General features: G+C 38.9%; 1 protein-coding gene across 1 annotated transcript in view; it reads right to left on the bottom strand.

The window, feature by feature from the left end:
* Wnt10 (Wnt oncogene analog 10) overlaps nucleotides 1-20835 on the bottom strand; it is a 322353-nt gene that overhangs the window by 194877 nt on the left and 106641 nt on the right. The gene's annotated exons all lie outside the window — the stretch shown is intronic.

Genomic DNA, 20835 nt, shown 5'->3' with positions numbered 1-20835 from the left:
GGTTCCGCTGGAATTCTTTTCACATTTACGCACATACAGTATATATACACAATATAATATTGAGCTGTCGCCACGAGTGGACGTGTTTTTCCAGTGTTTGTGGGTTGCCCGCATTTGAACATTTCAACTCGTTAACTACTCGAATCTACTTATACCATTTTTAAATTTTTTGTCTACTTTACAAATAAATAAATTAAGTACGAACTGCCAAGTTTGCGAACAAAAAGTTGACCGCTCGGATGCCGGAAAAATAACCTGTGTCAACTGTAAATCTATTTTCCATTGTGTGTGCTTTAATTTAACAAAATCCGACGTTGATTATATGAAAACTAACAATGTGAAATATAGGTGTGATGGATGCAGCACCGCTCGGCGCAAGTCGATGCTTGTACAGACGCTGGCAGTGGATGCTATTTCCAAGCCGCCCACTCCTTCTATAAATGGTATGTTGGATGTTAACTCGGAGTTGTTGTTGTTGTTGTAGCAATGCTCGCCCCACCTAATAGCCGCGACCGATCACAAATTGTCATCAATATCCTCTAACGGGAGTCCAAGGAAACTTGCCGTTTCAACAGGGGTGGACCATAAGGAAAGGGGTGTTAGAGGCGTTGGTTCCACATTACAATTAAAGAGATGGTTGGTGTCATGTGGGGACACATTGCAAGCGGGGAATACATTTTGTATGTCGGGGTTGATTCTGGATAGGTAAGAGTTTAACCTGTTACAGTATCCAGAACGAAGTTGAGCAAGAGTGACACGCGTTTCCCTGGGGAGTATACGTTCCTCTTCCGCGAGTTTTGGATACTTTTCTTTAAGTACTGGATTCACCGGGCAATTCCCGGCATAAAGGTCCGACGCCTGTTTATGGAGTTCACCAAGGACCTGCTTGTGTTTTTTCACTTCATACGGCTGGGTTCTCAGGTGCCGTATTTCCTAAAAATGCTTACGGAGATGACTCCTTAAGCCCCTAGGCGGTGCTGGTTCATCAATCGTCTGTTGGGATGCCCAGGTTTCTGGGTATTCAACAGGAACTGTTTGGTCAGCATCTCATTTCTCTCCCTGATAGAGAGTATTCTCGCCTCATTATGCAGATGGTGTTCTGGGGACATAAGAAGACAGCCCGTGGCGATTCTGAGAGCAGTATTTTGGCAGGCCTGTAGTTTCTTCCAGTGGGTAATTTTTAGGCTTGGTGACCATATGGGTGACGCGTAGCACGTAATCGGCTGGCTAATTGCTTTGTATGTAGTCATGAGCGTTTCTTTATCTTTTCCCCAGGTACTGCCAGCGAGGGATTTGAGGATTTTGTCACGGCTCTGAATTCTCGGAACAATTGCGGCTGCGTGCTCACCAAAATGTAGATCCTGATCAAACGTCACACCCAAGATTTTGGGGTGTAGGACAGTCGGTAGCGTAGTGCCATCGACGTGGATGTTCAAAATGGTCGACATTTGGGACGTCCATGTTGTAAATAAGGTCGCGGAAGATTTAGTCGGTGATAATGCCAGGTTTCGCGAGGCGAAAAACCTGGAGAGATCAGGGAGGTAGCCGTTTATTTTATTGCATAGCGCATCGATCTTTGGGCCTGGGCCTGTGGCCATTATTGTGCAGTCATCGGTGTAGGAAACGATTGTGACTCCTTCCGGTGGTGAAGGTAGCTTAGATATGTAGAAATTAAACAAAAGTGAGCATAGGACACCACCCTGTGGCACCCCTTGTTTAATTCTCCTTGGTTTTGATGTTTCGTTTCTAAATTGCACCGATGCCGGCCGTATGCGCTACGAGTACCGTTCTATGGTGGGGGTATTGATTTAAACCGCAATTTATCTGGGTGCTAATGGCATTTAGCGCGGTGGTAGTGCTATAGAGTTTTCTGAAGCCATGCTGATGAGGGGCTAGCTGCAAATTTGCTATGATATAAGGGAGCAAAATGGCTTCAAGCGTCTTTGCCACTGGCGATAGGAGAGATATCGGACGATAACTCGGAGTCAACAGGTACAGTGCAAGAGCAACAACAATATTCACACGTAAACAATACAGTCAACATGCACAAAAAAATTAGAAACCAAAATAATTCACAACTGCCTACTCCCTCAGGTCAGCAACCTTGCGGTAATTCAGTTAGCAGCAATATAACAATTACTCTTCAACTATTATATGAAGAGCTTGTAGCTCTGAGAAGTGTAAACACCGAGATGCTTAACACACCAAAAGTATGCTGACAGAGGAAAATAGAACATTAAAAGAAAAGGTAAATAACTTAGAAAGCAAGTTGTATTGGAGAGAGCAGAGAGAGTGCGGTAATGCTGTAGAAATTACTGGCATTCCACAACAAAACTGCAGCAATGCAGAAGCTTGCGTGAAAAAAATTATCGTTGATGCTCTAGGAGACTCAATTTCACCCATTGTAAATTTTACCAAGTAGCGCAACTAACAGCTGATCGGTGAAAATTCGCACATTCACACGCACAGTTCTCGACTCAGTTTCAAAAAAAAACTTTAGATTATTTAATTCAAATTTTAAAGTGCGATAATCCTTACAAATTTATGTATACAGAATATATATGGCGGTTTTGTTATTACTAAAACAATAGTTTTATTTATATTAAAGCTTTTATCATTGTTTTTTTTTAACTTTGAAAAATCTCCGAACGCCATTCCTTCATTATAAGACATTCGACTGCCTAGTCCACTGCCTTCCACTCTATTCGCAACATAACCTCTACTTAAGCTGCCAAACTATATAGTAAACAATGATTTCAATAACTGATATTGATCACTATGTAGTGAAAAGCATAACAAACCAAAATTACTCATCGCGCAATCGTGATATTATATGCGTGCAGTTCTTTTCTTATGAAATAAAGAAAAGAGTAATGGCAGCTAGAAAAACCAAAGCACGTAAGCTGACTTCGGGCCTCTTCGACCATTCTACAAACAACAGAATATACATAAATAATGCTCTCACACGTTATACTCCAGCTCTGTTTACTGCTGCGTATAAGATAAAGAAAGAGAAACGCTACAAATTCTTATGGTTAGGGAAATCCAGTTTTCTGTTGAAAAAAGCTAAAAATGAGAGGGTTGTCAACATCAGGCACATTCGATGACTTAAAGCAGGGCTATTCAAAACTGAAAGTGCACCTGTATTAGTGAGAGCGCAATCGTCGCGATGATCGTGCGGGTGAATTGATTTTTCATTTAGTCGCTTACTAGCAAGCAACGAGCTAACAACAAGCATATGTATCGCGCCTAATTTTTCATACATATTTTGATACCGGTCAGCCAATACCCATCACCGATGTTGCTACGCCAAGTGCCAACCGGCGACTAACTCAATTAACGACGACAGAGCGAATCATATGCGTGTGAATTGAGAGGGCACAATTGTGCTATTAAATGAATAGCCCTGACTTAAAGTAAGTTGCTGATTAGCTACATAGTGTACCTATACAAGTGTGTTCACTAAGCGATAAACGTCAAAACTACAAACAGCTTCGCTCACCTGATGCAAATCTCAGGTCTAGAGTTGCATTTTTGGTATGTAAGAGTACTTCAAGCTGAGTTGCATTTGATAGTTTAATAAAACTTTGCAGTATTTACACGCCAACCTAATATAAACGCACGCAAGTCATTTTTTGTCAAAAATGTCTCATGCACATACAACTTGTATGAGAGCAACCCAAATTGAATTTGCTGCATGAAAACCTAACTCGATTTCCAATTTTTGTTCTGCGTGACATTTAGATTTGACGTTTGCACACATGCTTTACATTGTCGCAACGCATGCTTATTTGGGTTAGAGACAAGAAACGCCGGTTATTTGCGTGCGCTATAAAAACGCAGTGCGGTTTTATTAGGGTGGCTTGTGAGCCAATAAGGTTTCAGTGCTGGTGTAAATGTGTGAACTATATTTAAAAAAACTAACGAAATACAAGAAAAATACAACGTAGTTCATTAAAAACAAACAAGTCAGGTTGTATTTCGACAGGGTCTTTTCTTTATTTTTTCTGACAAATGAAAATTTTCTTTTTAGTTTCAAAATTTTGTGCATAAAAACACAACTAAATTCAAAGTGTAAATTGTGTGTGCAAATGAATTTTCAATAAGTGTACATTTTTCAGTTTTTCATAGTTAAGGAAGTTACCTCCAGATTCTTGTGTTACACAAATATAGTGAACTTGTTTACAGAAATTCAAATTAAAAAGTTTTTCACAATGATTTGAAAAACTCTACGTTTTCTCTGCTTTTTACACTTAAAGGAGTAACCCTCCGTAATAAATTAAACTTTTAATGAAAATCAATAACTCTGAACTGAACACTTTTCGCCATGATATAAAATTAAAATGCTGTGGAACAGGAGCAACACTTTTGTGACCACATAAACCCTGTTTCAATCTTTTACGTCTCTGCAAAGAACCCTAATTGACCGTTTTCAACCGAAACAGCAATGGCAACCCAGATTTTCCCGTTATGCTCACTTAAGCGAATGCCTGTCAGAAAGAAGTCAACACACTTGTACTTGTACACTATGATTAGCTACTTTGTAGCTCTTTTATTTTATTTTAAATCTTTACTCTTAAGAGTCGTATCTAATGTTCTATGACGTTCTGATAAATGATAACCCAATCATCGCTAGTAAAGATGCTGAATAGCTCGAACTCAGCAGGTAATAACGATTTATTATTTATCCATCAGAATATACGCAGCCTTAGGCAAAACTTTGATGCATTTGTTAGTTATATAGATGCTTTGAGTGTCCAACCAGATGTAATTTTTCTGAGTGAAATCTGGATTTATTCGTATGAAATAGGTGATTTTAGTATCCCCCATTATGGGTTCTATGCGAATGCAAATTATAGCTACAGTGCAGGAGGTGTTGGAGCATTTGTACGCGAAAATTATTATTGTACTTCAGTAAGTATTAGCATAAATAGTGCTGATTTATTAAAACTTACGTTAAAACTCAAAGGCGAGCAATTTGTCCTATTGGGAGTATATAGACTTCAGTCTGTACCTAATTCTGCTTTTCTTGACGAATATTCATCTATCGCAAGCAATGAAAAAGCTAGCAATTTTTTTGTTTCAGGCGATTTTAATTTAGACCTTCTACATCATTGCATACTAACTGATGACTGACTATTTGGCATTGGCTAAGCGCGCGTGACCCACTGCACCGGCACACTGGCAGATGCAACCCTGCCACCCACTTAGCACACCACACACTAACACTAACACGTTCAGACACATAAATTGTCACACCACAATATACATTCATATATAAACATTTTCACAATCTTGTAAAACTTTGTACGATACTTGGCGCGAAATCGCAGCGTATTTAAATATACCAATTTTGTTATTTAAACCATTTCCTTGGTTATCCATTTATTTTGTCTTGCGGATTTGATTCGATCGTTCGAGTGCAAGGTGAGTGCAGTGAACAGTGCAAAAAAGGGCTAAAGATTATCTATGATCCATCAAGCCGTAAAGAAAGGCACTTATGGACAGTGAAAACAAAAAAATAATACAGTTCACACAAAAAAAATAAATAAATAACAAAATATTATACAAAAGCCCAAGTGCAAAATAGTTGCAAGTGCACTAACAAAAAAAATACATAAAATACATACATTGAACATAAAAAATTAATAAATCAAAAGATCGGGCGCGGTGCAAAATAATTACAAAAACAAAATATTCGTGGAAAATCACATAAAATAAAACAAAACAGAACGGGCGCGAAAACCGCAAAAATATAGAATAAAACATACCTACATATATATGTGCATAAATACAGTACTGCAAAAGTGGGTACACATTAGGGTGATACAAAAACAAACAAAAAATATTTAAGAATTTCCTCGAGTTAATAAAAATAAATTAAAAAAAAGAATTTGTATTATATCATATATACATATCACATACTTCTATATTACATATACAAATATAAATTTACCGTCCCGTTGTTTGCACCCAAAAAGAACATAATATACATATTTTGATCAACCTTATATCTAAACATACGGTAAAATATACTATGGAGCGCAAATACAAATCATACAAACATAGATCCATAATAAAGGACAAAACACCAAAAAAAAGAAAAAAAAAACACATCTACTGCTTATTTTTCTTGTTGCTAAGCGCAACTTAATCTCCATAACACAAAAACAAATTAACATTCAAGTTTTCACTTGCAAATTTAACCCGCAATACCCCCTCTGCTTGCGCCTGTTAACATATACATAAGTCAAGCAAAGGCAGGATTGTGTAAACTAAATAAGCAGTAGGCACAAGAAAAAGGAAAAATAATAATCATTTCCAACGCACTTTACTTTACCTACTCATTGCTTACATACATATATTGCAAAGCATATTCAGGACAAGATTTGCACAAACAAATAAACGTTTGGTCAGCGACAAAGCTACAATATAATAAAACCCAAATCACCAGTTCCTTGACTTTAAAGGAAAGAAAACCAAAACAAACTAAATTATTATTTATCTATTGTTCTAGGCATACAAATAAACAAACACACTAACTTGTGTTTAGCCAACCCCGCAATAGCTTAATAGACAAACATACATATATATAAGTAAGGTAATAACCGGTCTTACTTGAAGCGCAACCCAACAAACTTTTTTAGCATAAAAGCATTAAGTTTGATAAAACATAAACAAAAATCTGTTTGATTGCATATTTAGTAAATTAGTTAATTACTTAAATTAATACCGCGGTAGAAAACACACTCGCGAGCAAAATAAAAGCATTAAATATATACATATATATATAAACCTATATAAATTTATTGAAAACCCAATAAACGAAAACGCGAATAATAAACAACATCTTAAGCGAAAGAAAAGAGGAAACCTATTAATACATCTTTAAATTTATTTCGACAATAAATGTCAACTGACCCTAAAACGCCTCTTTTAATTCCACCAAAAATTGGTGATGAAGAAAAACCCCAAGGTACCCCTGCAGACGCTACACGCGCAAAACAGGGTTCAAAAGCCAAAAAAGTCAAATACTTTTCAGCTGCAAAGTTCATTACCGAAAGTGACACTGTCATAAAATACTGCACTAGATTCTCCTCATTACCTATAGAGGAAAACACGGAATCGGTTCTCGAGGTAAAAGAAAAATCCCTTGAAAAATTTTGGACACGACTCCAATCTGCGTATGACGCAATTATCGAAACAGACGATTCAGATTTACCTGACAATTTTAAAGACTCGGCGTATTCAAAGTATGAAAACTGCTTAGACCGATACGAAGAAAGAAAGGCTATGATCTTCGATCAACTCAAACTTCTAAAGCCGGTTACTGCACCTACTGCACCTACTCCACCTCAACGAGTAGAGCTGCCCCAAATACAAAATAAGGAAGCAAGTTCAGGCATATATCTTAAAGTGCCAGCATGTGATACCGAAGTATTTCATGGGGGTTATGAACAATGGCCGTCCTTCCGGGACATGTTCACAGCCGTGAATATAAACCACCCAAAGTTATCGCAAGCCCAAAAGTTATATCATTTAAGAAATAAAACAAAAGGTCAAGCAGCGGCTATAGTAAAACAGTTCGCACTTAATGACGACAATTTCAATCTGGCCTAGGAAGCGTTAAAGAGTAGATATGAAAATGAACGAGTGTTGGTTGATAAACAACATTAATGAACTTGCCAAAAATTCAAAAAGAAACAAGTGAGGAATTTCTTAAATTACAAGCAACAGTTACAAACAGTTTATCGGTTCTAGCAACCCAAAATATTCCCACCGAAAACTGGGACCCCATTCTGGTAAATATTTGTGCTGCCACACTACCAGAAAAATCATTAATTTTATGGAAGCAATCTCTCGTCCCGAAAGAAATGCCCAACGTGGCAACAAATGAAAGATTTCCTCACCACCCAGTTCGAAATCGCAGAACGGGTAGATAATAAAGCAACAAAGCCAAAAAAAATGCAAAAAATGCAAAACAAAAGCTTCTTTAAACCCCAAGCCAATAATTATAATTCAAACAATGAGTTTCAATAGAAATCAGTCGTTCACTTCAGAACAACGAAGATATCCGTCATCCGAACTGTGCAATGGAGGTCATGTGATAAGGTCTTGCGAGAAATTTAAAAACCTGTCAGTAAATGAGAGAAATAATCTGGTTAGCACCAAAAAACTCTGTTCAAACTCCTTATCTAGTACTCATTCGCTACAGAATTGTCCGAGCAAATACAGCTGCTCACATTGCCAAAGGAGACATAATTCGTTGCTCCATAATAACAATTATAATAATAACCAAAATAGCTTTAACGCTAAAAGAACCACAGGACTAGCTGCAACTGCTACGTCTGAAAATCCCGAAACGGGAAATCCCGAAAATTGCCAAAAACAACCATGTTGTCCAAAATCTGCCAACATTCAAACGCTTCATTCCGATAATGAAAGCAAAACCCTATTACCCACAGCAATTGTTTCTATAGAACACCGAGGAGAATTGTTTAAATTAAGAGCCCTTATAGATCAAGGATCACAGCGATCCTTCATAACCTCTAAGGTTCAGAGCAGGTTGAATCTGCCAACCAGACCAGCCAATTTCGAAATTTCAGGTATGGGCGGAAGAGTAGTACAAAACTCAACTAAAATCTGCCTCATTACCCTGGTTTCTCACAACGCCGATCAAAGAATAAAAGCACACGCTATAGTTCTACCACGACTTACAAATATGCTTGCAAGCTATAATATTAGCAGCAATCATTGGCAAAAGTTTTCGCATCTGAAACTAGCCGACCCTAATTGCCATACACCATATCAAATCGACATATTATTGGGAAGCGACTTAATCCCCCAAATAATACTGGAAGGTGTTGAGAAAATTTCCAACACCCTTTTGGCCCAAAATACCATTTTCGGATGGATTTTAAGCTGACAAGTCAAAGAAAAAGTCTTCACATTCACAACGCAAGTGGAAGATATTTCGAATGACGATCTTAACTCACAATTGAAAAAATTTTGGGAAGTGGAAGAACTCCCTTCCATACCCGTTACTACACCTGAAGATAAGTATTGTGACGCTTTCTATGAATCCACAACTACAAGATCAGGTAACGGGAGGTACGTTGTTCGACTACCATTTAAACACCAATATCCAGATACACTCTCCTATCTCTCTAGGTCAATCACGAACCTCAGCACTTCAGCAATTTCTAAGTATGGAAAGAAACTTACTTAATAAAGGCGATCTAAAAACCTCATATGATAACGTCCTTGAGGAATACCTACAATTAGATCATATGGAAGCAGTAAATTCCTATGAAAAAATTGCAACCGGTAAATATAAATCATTTTATCTCCCACACCATGCAGTTATTAAACCTGAAAAACTTACAACAAAAGTAAGAGTGGTATTTAATGCATCTAAAAGAACGAGCTCAGAATTCGCTAAATGATGTTCTATATACGGGACCAACATTGCAACCCGACTTAATGCTACTGATTTTACAGTGGCGTACGTATAAATACGTATTCAATGGTGACGTTGAAAAAATGTGCAGACAAATCCTTGTACATACAGACGACCAAGATTGCCAACGTATAATATTTCGTAATTCACCTAGTAGTCCGATACGAGACTATAAACTGAAAACGGTGACATTTGGCGTAAACTGCGCCCCCTATCTAGCCATTCGAACATTGCATGAACTAGCAAAAGATACCAAAGCGCAACTACCTCTAGTCGCCCCGGTGCTTAGCTCTCAAACATATGTAGACGACATGCTGTCTGGAAGTCATAGCCTTTCCCTAGCGTGCGAATCACTGCATCAAGTCATCAAAGCTCTTGATTCAGCAGGATTCCCGTTAAAAAAGATAACTGCAAACCATCCAGAAATATTGGAAAATATAAATAAAGAGCATCTATTAGATACAAACTTTTTGAAATTTGAAAAAGAGAGCACCACCAAATCCCTGGGCATACAGTGGAATGCGATATCAGATCAATTCTCATTCACGCTTGAGTCAAGATATGCAATATCAGCAAAAACGAAAAGACAAATTCTGTCATCTGTGGCAAAACTTTTCGACCCCGCAGGATGGCTTGCGCCAATTATGATACAAGCGAAAATCCTTATACAAGAATTATGGCTAGATGGAACAGATTGGGATGAAGTAGTCAAACCACTTCGGTTAATAAAATGGACCCAATTTGCAAATAACTTGCATACTATATCCGAGATACAAATACCTCGGTGGGTGAACTTCTCACCCGATGATCATGAGGAACTCCACGGCTTCTGCGATGCTTCGGAAAAAGCATGCTGCGCAGCTATTTACATACGAACTCAACACAATGGCATAACTACAAGCCATTTATTAGTTGCAAAAGGCAAGGTCGCACCCCTTAAAACCGTAAGCCTTCCACGGCTTGAGCTATGCGGAGCACTTCTGCTCGCCAAACTAGCCTCAACCGTACAAAGCAGCTTAAAGCTAAGCAATCGAAAATTATATCTGTGGTCTGATCCAGAAATTGTCTTAGCTTGGTTAGAAAAACCACCGCATACCTGGAAGACATACGTGTCAAACCGCACAGCTCAAATTCTTGACCTAGTTGGACCAGTAACTTGGCGGAGTGTAGCCAGTACTGATAACCCTGCGGAACTTGGCACAAGAGGCTGCAAACCACTGCACCTAACAACCACAACACTTTGGTGGAATAGCCCTCATTGGCTAATAGAATCACCAGAATCATGGCCAAAGTCCCCTGCACGTAATATCATAGCCCCGGAAAGTCGAAAAATCGAAGGCTTCCATGCGACTCTGGAGGAAAACGACATTGAGCGATTTTCGTCGTTCCCCCGAGCGTTAAGGGTAATAGCGTATATGTTTCAATTTGTAAATCGCTTAAAGAATAAAGTAAGAGGAATCCCAAATACCTCAAGTTATGCTCTAACGCATCAAGATGTGCAGCGGGCAAAAACATCCTTAATCGAATTCACACAAAATCGATATTACAACAGTGAAAAGGCATTGTTGACGGCATCAAAGCCGATTGACAAAAAGAGCCCACTGTTAGTTCTTACCCCATTTTCAGACTCGAAGGGTCTGCTTCAGGCCAATGGTAGACTAGCAAACTCCAATATGAGCTACAGTGAACGACATCCTATATTAATTCCGGGAAAATCCGCATTTGCCACACTCTTTATTAATTACCTGCACATATTAATGTTACACGCCGAACCTCGGCTAATGCAACAAAAGATCCGAGAGGAATTTTATATACCCCGACTAAAGCCGTTAATAAAAAGGTGTATTTTCATGTGTAAAGTATGCACATTGCATAAACAGAAAATGCGCACGCAGATCATGGCAGCTTTACCACCTGAGCGCTGCAATTTCACTCTGCCCTTCACTATCACGGGTGTTGATTTTGCCGGACCTTTCCAGCTAAAGGCCTCGATGCTACGGTCTTCTACCATAACAAAGGGTTACATGGCCGTCTTTGTATGTTTTACGACAAAGGCGGTGCACTTAGAGCTATGTTCTGATCTTACCACTTCAGATTTTCTCGCGGCATTTGCACGCTTTGTCGGACGGCGGGGATTTCCCTCAAAACTCATGAGCGACAATGGAAAAACCTTTATCGGAGCAAAAAGAGCCACCGAAAAGGAGTTCATCCAATTCGCTAAGCAAGTCTCCCTGGAAATCATTAAAAAATACGCACCCCAAGGCATTAATTGGCAATTTTTTCCCCCCAGTGCACCACACATGGGTGGACTATGGGAATCAGCAGTAAAAAGCTTTAAATTACATTTTAAGAAAACAGCTGGCAATAATAAATTTACATTTGAAGAGTTTACGACTCTTTTAATACGAGTGGAAGCCGTTCTAAATTCACGGCCACTCTCAGCGCTCTCGCAAGATCCCTCCGATTTTACAGCCCTTACTCCTGGGCATTTTCTAAGAGGAGCTCCACTTCTGGCTATCCCTGACGCAAATGTGGACTCACTATCCCTCATAAATCGATGGGAACGAATTAAAATTATCCATCACGAATTCAGTCGCCGATGGAAGGAGGAATATCTAAAACACCTCCTTAAACGATATCGATGGAAAAATACACAAGAAGCCCCGAAAATTGGAGAATGCGTCCTAATTCATGACGAATGTCTCCCTCCAACTGAATGGCGGTTAGGTCGCATTGAAAAGGTACATTATGGCTCCGACGGTCACATCCGAGTAGTTGACCTGCGTACGCAAAACGGTACACTCACTCGACCGCTCGAAAAGCTTTGCTTTTTACCTATCGACCCTAGTACCGATAATATTGATCACAAAAATATCTAATATCATAAGACTAAACCAAACCTAAACAAATTAACCGATTTAAACGAATATGCTTTAAAAACCAATCGAAAAACCGCTTAAATGATAATTAAAGTATTTACATTTACATATGTCCATAAAGCTGTTTCTATCAAGCACTCAATATGCCCTTATGAGCCCATAAAGTCCATTCTTTCTCCATACAGGATATCATGGACATGGAAACCGACCAAATCGCCCCGACACCAGCTATAGTTCTACCACGACTTACAAATATGCTTGCAAGCTATAATATTAGCAGCAATCATTGGCAAAAGTTTTCGCATCTGAAACTAGCCGACCCTAATTGCCATACACCATATCAAATCGACATATTATTGGGAAGCGACTTAATCCCCCAAATAATACTGGAAGGTGTTGAGAAAATTTCCAACACCCTTTTGACCCAAAATACCATTTTCGGATGGATTTTAAGCTGACAAGTCAAAGAAAAAGTCTTCACATTCACAACGCAAGTGGAAGATATTTCGAATGACGATCTTAACTCACAATTGAAAAAATTTTGGGAAGTGGAAGAACTCCCTTCCATACCCGTTACTACACCTGAAGATAAGTATTGTGAAGCTTTCTATGAATCCAGAACTACAAGATCAGGTAATGGGAGGTACGTCGTTCGACTACCATTTAAACACCAATATCCAGATACACTCTTCTATCTCTCTAGGTCAATCATGAACCTCAGCGCTTCAGCAATTTCTAAGTATGGAAAGAAACTTACTTAATAAAGGCGATCTAAAAACCTCATATGATAACATCCTTGAGGAATACCTACAATTAGATCATATGGAAGCAGTAACTTCCTATGAAAAAATTGCAAACGGTAAATATAAATCATTTTATCTTCCACACCATGCAGTTATTAAACCTGAAAAACTTACAACAAAAGTAAGAGTGGTATTTAATGCATCTAAAAGAACGAGCTCAGAATTCGCTAAATGATGTTCTATATACGGGACCAACATTGCAACCCGACTTAATGCTACTGATTTTACAGTGGCGTACGTATAAATACGTATTCAATGGTGACGTTGAAAAAATGTACAGACAAATCCTTGTACATACAGACGACCAAGATTACCAACGTATAATATTTCGTAATTCACCTAGTAGTCCGATACGAGTCTATAAACTGAAAACGGTGACATTTGGCGTAAACTGCGCCCCCTTTCTAGCCATTCGAACATTGCATGAACTAGCAAAAGATACCAAAGCGCAACTACCTCTAGCCGCCCGGTGCTTAGCTCTCAAACATATGTAGACGACATCCTGTCTGGAAGTCATAGCCTTTCCCTAGCGTGCGAATCACTGCATCAAGTCATCAAAGCTCTTGATTCAGCAGGATTCCCGTTAAAAAAGATAACTGCAAACCATCCAGAAATACTGGCAAATATGAATAAAGAGCATCTATTAGATACAAACTTTTTGAAATTTGAAAAAGAGAGCACCACCAAATCCCTGGGCATACATTGGAATGCGATGTCACATCAATTCTCATACACGCTTGAGTCAAGATCTGCAATATCAGCAAAAACGAAAAGACAAATTCTGTCATCTGTAGCAAAACTTTTCGACCCCGCAGGATGGCTTGCGCCAATTATGATACAAGCGAAAATCCTTATACAAGAATTATGGCTAGATGGAACAGATTGGGATGAAGTAGTCAAACCACTTCGGTTAATAAAATGGACCCAATTTGCAAATAACTTGCATACTATATCCGAGATACAAATACCTCGGTGGGTGAACTTCTCACCAGATGATCATGAGGAACTCCACGGCTTCTGCGATGCTTCGGAAAAAGCATACTGCGCAGCTATTTACATACGAACTCAACACAATGGCATAACTACAAGCCATTTATTAGTTGCAAAAGGCAAGGTCGCACCCCTTAAAACCGTAAGCCTTCCACGGCTTGAGCTATGCGGAGCACTTCTGCTCGCCAAACTAGCCTCAACCGTACAAAGTAGCTTAAAGCTAAGCAATCGAAAATTAGATCTGTGGTCTGATTCAGAAATTGTCTTAGCTTGGTTAGAAAAACCACCGCATACCTGGAAGACATACGTGTCAAGCCGCACAGCTCAAATTCTTGACCTAGTTGGGCCAGCAACTTGGCGGAGTGTAGCCAGTACTGATAACCCTGCGGATCTTGGCACAAGAGGCTGCAAACCACTGCACCTAACAACCACAACACTTTGGTGGAATAGCCCTCATTGGCTAACAGAATCACCAGAATCATGCCCAAAGTCCCCTACACGTAATATCATAGCCCCGGAAAGTCGAAAAATCGAAGGCTTCCATGCGAATCTGGAGGAAAACGACATTGAGCGATTTTCGTCGTTCCCCCGAGCGTTAAGGGTAATAGCGTATATGTTTCAATTTGTAAATCGCTTAAAGAATAAAGTAAGAGGAATCCCAAATACATCCTTAATCGAATTCACACAAAATCGATATTACAACAGTGAAAAGGCATTGTTGACGGCACCAAAGCCGATTGACAAAAAGAGCCCACTGTTAGTTCTTACCCCCTTTTCAGACTCGAAGGGTCTGCTTCAGGCCAATGATAGACTAGCAAACTCCAATATGAGCTACAATGAACGACATCCTATATTAATTCCGGGAAAATCCGCATTTGCCACACTCTTTATTAATTACCTGCACATATTAATTTTACACGCCGAACCTCGGCTAATGCAACAAAAGATCCGACAGGAATTTTATATACCCTGACTAAAGCCGTTAATAAAAAGGTGTATTTTCATGTGTAAAGTATGCACATTGCATGAACAGAAAATGCGCACGCAGATCATGACAGCTTTACCACCTGAGCGCTGCAATTTCACTCTGCCCTTCACTGTCACGGGTGTTGATTTTGCCGGACCATTCCAGCTAAAGGCCTCGATGCTAAGGTCTTCTACCATAACGAAGGGTTACGTGGCCGTGTTTGTATGTTTACGACAAAGGCGGTGCACTTAGGGCTATGTTCTGATCTTACCACTTCAGATTTTCTCGCGGCATTTGCACGCTAAGTCGGACGGCGGGGATTTCCCTCAAAAATCATGAGCGACAATGGAAAAACCTTTATCGGTGCAAAAAGAGCCACCGAAAAGGAGTTCGTCCAATTCGCTAAGCAAGTCTCGCCGGAAATCATTAAAAAATACGTACCCCAACGCATTAATTGGCAATTTATTCCCCCCAGTGCACCACACATGGGTGGACTATGGGAATCAGCAGTAAAAAGCTTTAAATTACATTTTAAGAAAACAGCTGGCAATAATACATTTACATTTGAAGAGTTTACGACTCTTTTAATACGAGTGGAAGCCGTTCTAAATTCACGGCCACTCTCAGCGCTCTCGCAAGACCCCTCCGATTTTACAGCCCTTACTCCTGGGCATTTTCTAAGAGGAGCTCCACTTCTGGCTATCCCTGACGCAAATGTGGACTCACTATCCCTCATAAATCGATGGGAACGAATTAAAATTATCCATCACGAATTCAGTCGCCGATGGAAGGAGGAATATCTAAAACACCTCCTTAAACGATATCGATGGAAAAATACACAAGAATCCCCGAAAATTGGAGAATGCGTCCTAATTCATGACGAATGTCTCCCTCCAACTGAATGGCGGTTAGGTCGCATTGAAAAGGTACATTATGGCTCCGACGGTCACATCCGAGTAGTTGACCTGCGTACGCAAAACGATACACTCACTCGACCGCTCGAAAAGCTTTGCTTTTTACCTATCGACCCTAGTACCGATAATATTGATCACAAAAGTATCTAATATCATAAAACTAAACCAAACCTAAACAAATTAACCGATTTAAACGAATATGCTTTAAAAACCAATCGAAAAACCGCTTAAATGATAATTAAAGTATTTACATTTACATATGTCCATAAAGCTGCTTCTATCAAGCACTCAATATGCCCTTATGAGACACTAAAGTCCATTCTTTCTCCATACAGGGTATCATGGACATGGAAACCGACCAAATCGCCCCGACACCAGCTATTCGTTCAGCTGTAACCATACCACGGCCAGAAGCGCCGCCAACCGCACAACCTCGCTCTAATGCTACCAGGGCAGCAGCCCCACCGAGCGCGATGTTCGCCGAACCACACCAAAGGCCGATACAATGGCCGCATCTCAGGCTCCAGTTAGCAATCCAGTGGCGGCACATGGCGTGCGTTGTCCACTGTGTTGCCGTCCACACGCGCTACGCCTATGCGCAATCTTTAGGGGCATGCAACGAACGCAACGGCAGCAAGTGGCACAGGCGCATGGATATTGCCTTAACTGCTTGGCACTATGGCATGCCACGGAAGCTTGCACCTCCATCGGCCTGTGCCAACTGTGCGACAGGCCGCACCATACTCTATTACATCGCCCGGCGAGGCGCAATGTTCCCATGGCACCACCTACACGACACACTCGCAACATTGTGCCACAGCGACCGCACACACACCACAATACGCAGGCACGGCGTCCACATTGGCAACAAAACCATCGTCCAAGGCAATGGACAAATCTTCGGGCCCGGTATCGCCCTCCAGCACCAGCAACTCATCGGCATCCAGCACGGCAACGCTCTCGTCGCCCAACCGGGCTTAGTAACGTAGTGGAAACGTTGCAGCAGCTGCAGAGACTTCTAGGCTGACAACTCGCCTAGGGGGGCCGGGATGGCTAAGCGCGCGTGACCCACGACACCGGCATACTGGCATTTGCAACCCTGCTACCCACTTAACACACCACGCACTAACACTAACACGTTCACACACTTAAATTGTCACACCACACATATACATTCATATATAAACATTTTCACAATCTTGTAAAACTTTGTACGATACAGTCGATATTGGCGCGCAATCGCAACGTATTTAAATATACCAATTTTGTTATTTAAACCATTTCCTTGGTTATCCATTTATTTTGTTTTGCGGATTTGATTCGATCGTTCGAGTGCAAGGTGAGTGCAGTGAACAGTGAAAAAGGGCTAAAGGTTATCTAGGCATTAATGGCTGAAAACGGTTTAACATCATATATTAATGAACCAACACGAATAAACTCAGGTACTTGTATTGATCACGTTTTTTGTCGCTTTAACTCTTCTCTGTGTAGAGACTGTTCTAGTTTTAATATGAACTTAAAAGTGACCGATCACACGATGACCGGTTTACAGATAAAAAGAATTGCGTTAGGCAAACCAAATCTTAAGTGTACTCGTAAATCCCTAACTAAAGTTTACTTTACCAAGTTGAACCTAAAGCTACGTTTTGAAAGTTGGGCTACCGTATACGCTGGAAATGATATATCGCTAGCTTATGACGTTTTCATAAAAACGTTAAAAACGCATATTAACAATTGACCTTATACTTTAAGCCTTTCAAAGAAAAATATTAGACATAAATATTGGATCACTCGGGATCTCTTAAATAAAATAAAGCTTAAAAAGTAAGGACGGGACTGTCTTCGGTTGTGCCGAGGACTTCATACCTTGCATGAATGGGGCTGAACAATAATCTTATCCCGTTCGTACTCTGCAAATAATCGGATGTGTAAGGTAGGAAATATATAGTGAACAGATGTAATATACCTAAACGATTTTTAAGATAAATAAAAAATAAAAAATAGGTAGGTACTTTGTGTGAGGATGCAAAGTTTCAGGTTTTTTGTGGTCTGCGTGTAAAAACTATGACTACGAATCACGTATTTCAACAATATATGACGTAAACGCGACTATTTGATGAAATTTGTTGAAATTTGAAGCTTCTAGCCGTAAAAAAGGGGCAAAAATTACAGTTTATATGGGGTATATAATATATATACCACCGATCTCTATGATTTTTCAGACAACAATATATGCTATATACGTAAGCAATTGTTGAAATTTTAAGCTTCTAGCTGTTAAAATGGGGCAGAAATTGCGCAAAGTTTCTTATCTGAACAATCGGTTGTATGAGATATATTCTATTTATATCACCGATCTCTATGATTTTTTCAGACAACAATATATGCTATACACGTAAGCATTTGGTGAAATTTGAAGCTTCTAGCTGTTAAAATGGTGCTGAAATAGCAAAAAAAAAATATATATTTAGTATATATATAAACCATATATACCACGGATTCTATGATTTTTTCACACAACAATGTATATAATATACGTAAGCAATTGTTGAAATTTGAAGCTTATAGCTGTTAAAATGGGATAAAAAGTGCGAAAAGTTTCTTATATGAACAATCGGTTGTATGAGATATATACTATATATACCACCGGTCTCTATGATTTGTTCAAACAACAATATATGCTATATACGTAAGCATTTGGTGAAATTTGAACATATCGAAACGATTTTTAAGATAAATAAAAATATAAAATAGGTAGGTACTTTGTGTGGGGATGCAAAGCTTCACGTTTTTTGTGGTTTGCATGTAAAAACTATGACTACGGATCACGTATTTCAACAATATATGACGTAGACGTAACTATTTGATGAAATTTAATGAGTTTTGAAGCTTCTAGCCGTAAAAAAGGGGCAAAAATGACAGTTTATATGGGGTATCTAATATATATACCACCGATTTCTATGATTTTTTTTAGAAAACAATATATGATATATACGTAAGCATTTGGCGAAATTTTAAGCTTCTCGCTATTAAAATGGGGCAGAAATTGCGCAAAATATATATATACTATATATCTACTATATACACTATATATACCACCGATCTTTATGATTTTTTCAGACAACAATATATGCTATATACGTAAGCATTCGTTGAAAATTTGAAGCCTCTAGCTCTTAAAATAAGGCAGTAATTACGAAAAGTTTGTTATCTGAACAATCGGTTGTGGGGATATATACTATATATATGACCGATCTCATCAATTTTTTCAGAAAACAATATGTGCAATATACGAAAGTATATGGTGAAGTTTGAAGCTTCAATGTGATAAATTGAGGAAGATATGACAAAAATCCTCTTTTTCTGAAAAATCGGTTGTATGGAGGATATATGCTATAGGGGTCCGATCCGGCCTGTTCCGACAAATGTCTAATCGGACACCCAAATACGCCCGCTCACCAAATTTTATCAAGATATTTCAAAAATTGAGGGACTAGTTTGCATACAAACAGACAGACGGACCGATGGACGGACGGACATGGCTAAATCAACTCAGCTCTTCATCCTGATTATTGCGGTATACTTAATAATGGATCTATCTATTTTCCTTTAAGGACTTACAATTTTGGGATTCGTGACGAAATTAATATACCATTTCATTTTCATGAAAGGTATAAAAATAAATTAAGGAAAAGGTGTGCTAAGCGTCACGGTAATGCAAGGCTTCGGTGCCGATACAATAAAATTTGTAAATAGACCAATAAGGAAATAAATACGACACGCTATAACTTTTTTCGTAAAAAACTTGAATCAGCACTTGGCAAATCAACAAAAGAATGGGGTGTGCCAACAATATTCTAAAGAAAAACTGCATTAATGGTGCTGAGCCAGTTGTACTGCCTTCTTAAAGTCAGCTAATTTCAGACGCTGTAGAAGTAGCTAACAAATTTAACCAACACTTTACCACGATTGGTAATCTAAGTTCCCGCAGCTGCGATTGTCAGCCTCCACCCTCGTTCAATTGTGCTCAAAATAGCTTCTTTTTCAAAACCATTTCAAGCTTTGAAATTATTAAAATTATTAACACATTGCAAAACTCGAGTTCATGTGGTGAGGATAGTGTACAAAGTATACTTTTAGATTTTAAAAGAAAATGGTCTTTGTTGGCGCTAATGTTCAGCGCTGACATCAGATTCATACATCTTCTTTATTGAATAAATTCTTTCCTATTTATACAAAAGTTCATACAAAAAGTACATTCTTACCTTAATAATTACATACTAGAGGTGCATGACTCAATAGTGAGGAATGCTTTGTTAGCGAATTATTATATTGACTTACATATTGTCAATATGATTTCTACTTGAACAATTTGGGTATGACGCATTAATGCATTAGGTGACTTGGTGAACGCGAATGAACTTATGGTAGTTACCTGGGTCAATGAACGTATGTTTGTAATGTTAAGCGTGTTTGAAGTGAGGTGAATTCCACGCGATACTACACCATCAGCCTTTTAAGTGAGCGTATATAATTTTGTGCTTAATTATAGACGGTCACTCCAATGTCACTGTGATAAGTGTGCTGTGTTGTTTAATTTTTCGTTGAAGGACCCAGTCAACTTACTTGGTGTTACCAAATAACTTTTGCATAGTGATAACTTGATATTATAAGTTTATATGTTGTTTTTTTTTTTTTGCTTTTATTCGCTTGCATTTGTTTTACATATTGTTATGCCCATTCTCGCTTTTTCATAATAAGCTGATTTTTTCTTTTTTTTTTTGTGTATTTGCTATGATTTATTATTTTTTTGTTTTTTTTT

This window comes from Eurosta solidaginis, chromosome 2 (assembly GCF_040869045.1).
Source record: "Eurosta solidaginis isolate ZX-2024a chromosome 2, ASM4086904v1, whole genome shotgun sequence".
Lineage (NCBI taxonomy): Eukaryota > Metazoa > Arthropoda > Insecta > Diptera > Tephritidae > Eurosta > Eurosta solidaginis.
Note: the sequence above shows the minus strand (reverse complement) of the source record. Positions and strands in the feature narration are given on the sequence as shown.